Here is a 7012-nt window from a genome sequence, read left to right as displayed (position 1 = left end):
AGCCACCTTCTTCCCACTGATGTCTCCCATTTTTACAATTAAATTCAAATCATTCTTCCTAAGGTAGCCTCCATCTTCATTTTGCCAAAATCAGTGAAGACTTTTGGGTCTTCATCTGCATAAATTGCACAGTAGAATATGACCATGCCTTCCTTTTAAAGTCTCTCTTCTTTTATACAAATCTTCCTTAAAAAAAAATTCAAAATAACATATTTTGAATATACCTCTTCCTTCAGGAGGTAGAACTTTGTCCACCCGCTATTGAGTCTGTGCTGAACTTTGGGACTCGCTTCCAAAGCGGAAGGTATGAACAGTGGAGAAATCTGGGAAATAACATCTTAACTAAGTGATCAAAATTCCACATCATTACTGACTCAGCAATGAGCCATATGGATTCACATATCACCGTATATGATATAATTAGAAGAGATATCACTTCTGTGGTGCTCTTTGCAACCCCAGTCTTATTATGCAATAAAACATCAAGCAAATCTAAATAGAAAATACCTTGATCAGGACTCCTCAAAGCTGTCAAAATCATGAGCAATAAGGAAATTCTGAGAAAACATTACAGACCAGAGGAGAATAAGGAGACAGAACAACGAAATACAATGTGGTACCTTGTATCAGATCCTGGAACAGAAGAGGGACATTAATGGAAAATTGATGAAATCTGAAAAAGATCCAGGGTATTTTTAACAACAGTGTTGGTTTCTTAGTCTTGATCAATGTACCAGAGAGATGTAAAATGTTAATGTCAGGGGAAACTGTAACTGGGTCGAGAGTGTATGGGAATTCTCTGTACTATATTAGCTAAATTTCTGTAAACCTAAAAATACTCCAAAATAAAAATGTTAGTTACTCAGTCGTGTCAAACTCTTTGTGACCCCATGGACTGTAGCCTGCCAAGCTCCTCTGTCCGTGGGATTCTCCAGGCATTCCCTTCTCCAGGGGATCTTCCTGACCCAGAGACTGAACATGAGTCTCCTATATTGCAGGAAGATTCTTTGCTATCTGAGCCCTAATAAAAGGTGCATTACAAAATTCTTTATTCCTTGGTTCCATGACACTTCATACTTTTCCTCCAGATTATCTGGTTTTTCTTTCTTGGACTTCCCCTGCCCCGCCACCCCACTCCCATCGCCCCTTGCTCCTACCACCAGCCATCAGGTTTCAATTCCTCTATTCCATTGCTAAATGATTTTTCTTTTCCATGGGCCTTTCAGATACTGTAAATGATTGGAATGTCAAATCAGACTCACTGGTTTATCCAGTGTCAAGCTTCACTTATTATTTCAAGGATAGGCATGGCCATAAAGCCAAGAGGCAGCAGGGAGACCTCAAGGTCACTAAGGCAGCCCCCTGATGCTGCTTGGCCGCACATTTCTTTATCTCTAAAGTAATAAGCTTCCAGATTAATCAACTTTCAAAACCTTTTTACAGATGTCTCAAATACTTAGGAAAATATTCATACTCAAACTGATCTGTAAGAAGCTGAACAATCTTCTTTATACTTGCTTTCTAATGTTAATTCATTCCGCTCTCCACATTATTTCTTATGCTCCAAGTACAATGGTCTCATTAAATTCTCTTAAGCATCTCAAGATCTTTCTGACCTTAAGGCACTTTATGCTATTAGCTTTGTCTAGAAATCATCACTTGATTATTTGCCAGAACAGCTCCTTCCTATGAAATGTCATTTCATCCAAGAGATTCCTTGGTGTAAATAATCTGAAGAACACCCCTCATTTTCTCACATAACTCCCTGCATTTTTCATAGTAATCACCAGAATGTGTCATAATTAATTCCTGTGTTCAACAAATATTTGTTGAAACAGTTATGGCTCAGGTATTTAATAAAGTACTTTGAAACAAAGTGATAAAACAAGACAGATTAAGTTCCAAACTTCATGGATTTCACATTCAAATAGGGGAGAGAGACAGAAAAACTATTTTACAATTAAATACTTAATATAATGTTGGAAGTGATGAGTGCAATGAACTAAAATGGGCAAGAGAACAGAGTATCATGAAGATTGGCTCTAGGGGGAAATGTTTATTTAAATAGGATAGTCAGGTAAGTCCTCTCTGAGATGATAGCACTGGGTTGAAAAAGTAATAAAGTAAAAGAACCACCAATAAAATGATTTGATTGAGAAAACTTTCAAGCAAGGAGAATGGGAAAGTGCAAAGGTGTTAACCGAGGGGAAAACTTGGCATATTTGAGAAAAGACAAGGAGCCTAGAATAGCTAGAGCAGAATGAGCAGGGTAAAGATAATTTTTAAAAGGGGGTCAGGGGACTTCCCTGGCAGGCCAGTAATTAAGACTCTACAGTTTCACTGCAAGGGGCATGGGTTCGATCCCTGGTCAGGGGACTGAGAGATAGAAAGTTAGTCAAAGGGTGCCTTCTGGGGCAAGTAAATAATTGATATATTATTATAAGATGGCAGGCCATGGGAGTATACTGAAGAAGACAGTGAGATGATGAAATGCATGTTATAAGAGGACCAGAGTAGAAGCAAAAAATGAGTTAAGAGATTATTGACTAAATGAGGTTAAGTTAAATTATACTAGATTATAGATGTATATTATACCTCCATGTGTGTCTACCACGTATATTGCACAATTTCAAGATAGGTTTATTTAAATCATGACAGAAACCCCAAGAGAACTATTCCCAACTCGGGTTATTATTACCCTATGCCAGAACCAGGCAAAGACATCACAAGAAAAGAAAACTGCAGTCTACTATTCTTCATGAATATAGGTGTAACATATAAGATTATTCACCATGAGAAAATGAGGTTATCCCAGGAATAAAAGGTTGTTTCAACATTTAAAAGTCAATTAATATGACATACCATATTAAGATAATAAATACATCATACAATCATCACAAAAGATGCCCCAAATACACTTGACAAAATTCAGCAAACTTTAACGAAAACAATTTTCAGAAAACCAACAATACGAAGGTAACTTCCTCACTTTAAAGAGGAACACCTTACAAAGTCCTCTAACTTTATACTGAGCAATGAATGCTTTCTCCTTATATAATTTTATGGGTGAAAACATCATTATAGTGCTTTTCGATCTGAGATCTACTGTCAAGAATAGAGCAAGGATATCAGCTTGCCCCACTCTGTCCACGTTTTAAGTTTACAGCTAATGTAATAAAGTAAAGGGAAGAAATGAAAGGCATGTGGATTAGAAAGGTAGAAACTGACTTTCTTTGCACATTAATCTTTTTTGTAAAGATCCACAGGAATATATTAAAAAGAATTAATAAGGGAGTTTAGCAAGGGCACATGATAATGAGAGGGAGAGCATCTTACATGGAGAGGAACAGAATAAGAATTGCAGTAGATTTCTCATCAGAATCCATGCAAGAACCGAGTCCTCCCAGCTCTCAGGCACTTTTAACACTATTCCTTTCAATTCTTCTAACTTATGTTTTCACAGGAATATTTAGAAGGGCTTTGTACTGTCTCTCTCAGTAACAGAGATGTGCTTTCTATCTGCTCTCAAACAAGTAGAGACTTAACACTGGAAAGCTCTATTCTATTCTGGATTTGCCCTTATACCAAATTAATCATCAACACTGCTTTATCATCTCCTCACATCCCAACCTTTTGTTCTATTTCTACTTCTCTAAAAAGAGAAATTGTCACCACGCTCCTGTGTTCCCTGTCACCAATTTCTCAGCTCTGTAAATCGCCTGCACAGTGATATCAGGTAGCTTTCACAAAATAATACTCAATCATATAATTTCCCCCATCTCTAAACATCAGCTTTCCTGTGTTATGCAAAGAAGCTACTCTACTTAGACTTCTATACAGTTCCCCCAACATAGGCCTTCCCTGATGGCTCAGTTGGTGAAGAATCTGCCTGCAGTGCAAGAGACCCTGGTTTGATTTCTGGGTCAGGAAGATCCACTCGAGGAGAGATAGGTTACCCACTCCTGTATTCTTGGGCTTCCCTTGTGGCTCAGCTTATAAAGAATCCACCTGCCATGTGGGAGACCTGGGTTCGATCCCTGGGTTGGGAAGATCCCCTGGAGAAGGGAAAGGCTACCCACTCCAGTATTCTGGCCTGGAGAATTCCATGGACTGTATAGGCCATGAAGTCACAAAGAGTCTTACACGACTGAGCGACTTTCACTTCCCCCAATATTTTCAACAGCTTATCATTCTGATAAATATGCCTTTTGATGCATATTTAAATTTCTGTTCTTCAAACCAAATGTTACAAACTCTTCTTCTTTCTGATCAAGTGATATATATTTTTCAAAGCAGCTCAGATGTCACTTCCACCATCTATCTTTTACCCAGATAATCTCAAGGCACAGAACTCCCAATTACAATATATATTCTTTGTTCCAATCACTTGACACCAAACTATGCCACCTGGTAATGTTCATATATGTGTATCTTTCCCTCAATACTATAAGTCTCAGAAAAAAGACCATGATGTGTCCTTCTCTCTGCACTCCCTAAGCATCTAGGTCAATATTTATTCACTCTACAAATATTTACACTACCACCTAGGTAACTGATCCTGTGTGTTAAGCTTTGGAAATACAGCAATAACCAGGAGAGACATCGTGCCTCAATACATGCTTACTGACAGTATCTATCACTGCAACACTCAAGCTGCTCTCATTCTGACATCATCTATGGGAACAAATAATAATTACACGTATGGTGTCTCCAAGAATGAAAAACAGGCTGTTCACAGTAATTATAGATTATCACTAGATAACAATGTGTTGCTTTGCACTAAAAAAAGAACCAGGACTTCCCTGGTGATACAGTGGTTAAGAATATGCCTTCCAGTGCAGGGGACATGGGTTCCATCCCTGGTCCAGGAAAATTCCACATGCCTCAGGGCAGCTGGGCCCCTGCGCCACAACTACTGATACTCACGGACCTAGAGTCTGTGCTCCGCAACAAGAGAAGTCCAGCATTAAGAAGTTCATGCACCCCAATGAAGAGTAGTCCCCCTTCCCTGAAATTAGAGAAAGCTATAAGCAGCAAGGAAGACCCAGTGCAGCCAAAAATAAATCAATAAATAAAATACTTTTACAAAGAACCAAAGTTCTAAGCAATTTTATTTATTAAAAGTTGAGCAGCTATTTTGTGGCTACAAGTATTTGAAATGTTAAATTAGTAATTAAAGCAAGATACAAATGAAAACAGCTTCCTGGGTGGTACTAGTGTTAAAGAGCCTGCCTGCCAATGCAGGAGGTATAAGGTATTGAGACGTGGGTTCAATCCCTGGGTTGGGAAGATTCCTGGAGGAGGGCATGGCAACTCAACTCCAGTATTCTTATCTGGAGAATCCCACAGACAGAGGAGCCTGGCAGGCTGCAGTCCATAGGGATGCACAGAATTGGACACAACTGAAGAGACTTAGCACACATGCACACAAATGAAAACATGATGATAGCAGTGAAAACCAGAGATCCATGGATGGATTTCTGGATAACTGTCAGGAGTTACCTGTGACTGAAGGTAACCATAAGAGTAAAGCAGTCTAGGAAAACTTCTAAATTCCAAGATCCTTTTAGTTAGTGGTACTTGAACTAAAATTGTGGTAAAGGAGAAAGAAAATAGTATCTGTGTATTGGCCACTTGGAATTTTTACACTGCCAGAGGAAAAAGGCTCTCAGCATCGGGACAAGTGGCAGTCATAGTTATAGTTGTTCCCACAGGAGTCTAAGGGTCGGAACGGAAAATGTCCAGCCTCTTTCTATGGGGTACAGAGAGCTACTGTGTGATGGATCTTAACCTTCTAGTCAAAGCTATGGTTTTTCCAGTGGTCATGTATGGATGTGAGAGTTGGACTATAAAGAAAGCTGAGTGCAGAAGAATTGATGCTTTTGCATCAATTTGAACTGTGTCTTTGGACAAGACTCTTGAGAGTCCCTTGGACTGCAAGGAGATCCAACCAGTCAATCCTAAAGGAAATCAGTCCTGACTATTCATTGGAAGAACTGATGCTGAAGCTGAAACTTCAATACTTTGGGTACCTGATGTGAAGAACTGACTCATTTGAAAAGACCCTGATGCTGGGAAAGATTGAAGGTGGGAGAAGAAGGGGAAAACAGAGAATGAGATGGTTGGATGGCATCATCGATTCAATGGATATGAGTTTGAGTAAACTCAGGGAGTTGGTGATGGACAGGGAGGCCTGCCGTGCTGTGGTCCATGGGGTTGCAAAGAGTCAGACACGACTGAGCAACTGAACTGAACTGAAGATAAGGAGATAATTCGTTCCTTTAAATCTTGAAAACTAAGCATAGACGTAAATCATCTATTACTCATCTGCCCTCAATGAGGACAGGCATGTCTTCAACCAGTACCTGCTGAACTTGAAGCCTGCAGCCTTGGATCAGGACTTCTGGGCATTTTTCCAAGACTTGAATCTCTAGATCACAAAACTGTCGTTGAAGGGAAAAAAGAGGAGGGAGACCACGACATGTTTGTGACCAAACCATCAAAATGGCAATTTTATCTGAGTGCATTGTTGGCAGTACACTAGTATTGGGCAGCAAACTCAAGTATCTATGGACGTTTCCAATCAGCCCTTTCAGTTCAGTTCAGTTCAGATCAGTTCAGTCACTCAGTCGTGTCCAACTCTTTGCAACCCCATGAATCGCAGCACGCCAGGCCTCCCTGTCCATCACCAACTCCCGGAGCTCACTCAGACTCACGTCCATCGAGTCAGTGATGCTATCCAGCCATCTCATCCTCTGTTGTCCCCTTCTCCTCCTGCCCCCAATCCCTCCCAGCATCAGAGTCTTTTCCAATGAGTCAACTCTTCGCACGAGGTGGCCAAAGTACTGGAGTTTCAGCTTTAGCGTCATTCATTCCAAAGAAATCCCGGGCTGATCTCCTTCAGAATGGACTGGTTGGATCTCCTTGCAGTCCAAGGGACTCTCAAGAGTCTTCTCCAACACCGCAGTTCAAAGGCATCAATTCTTCAGTGCTCAGCTTTCTTCACAGTCCA

The sequence above is a fragment of the Bos taurus genome, chromosome 23 (assembly GCF_002263795.3).
Source record: "Bos taurus isolate L1 Dominette 01449 registration number 42190680 breed Hereford chromosome 23, ARS-UCD2.0, whole genome shotgun sequence".
In the NCBI taxonomy this organism is placed as follows: domain Eukaryota; kingdom Metazoa; phylum Chordata; class Mammalia; order Artiodactyla; family Bovidae; genus Bos; species Bos taurus.
This window is presented reverse-complemented; position numbering follows the sequence as displayed.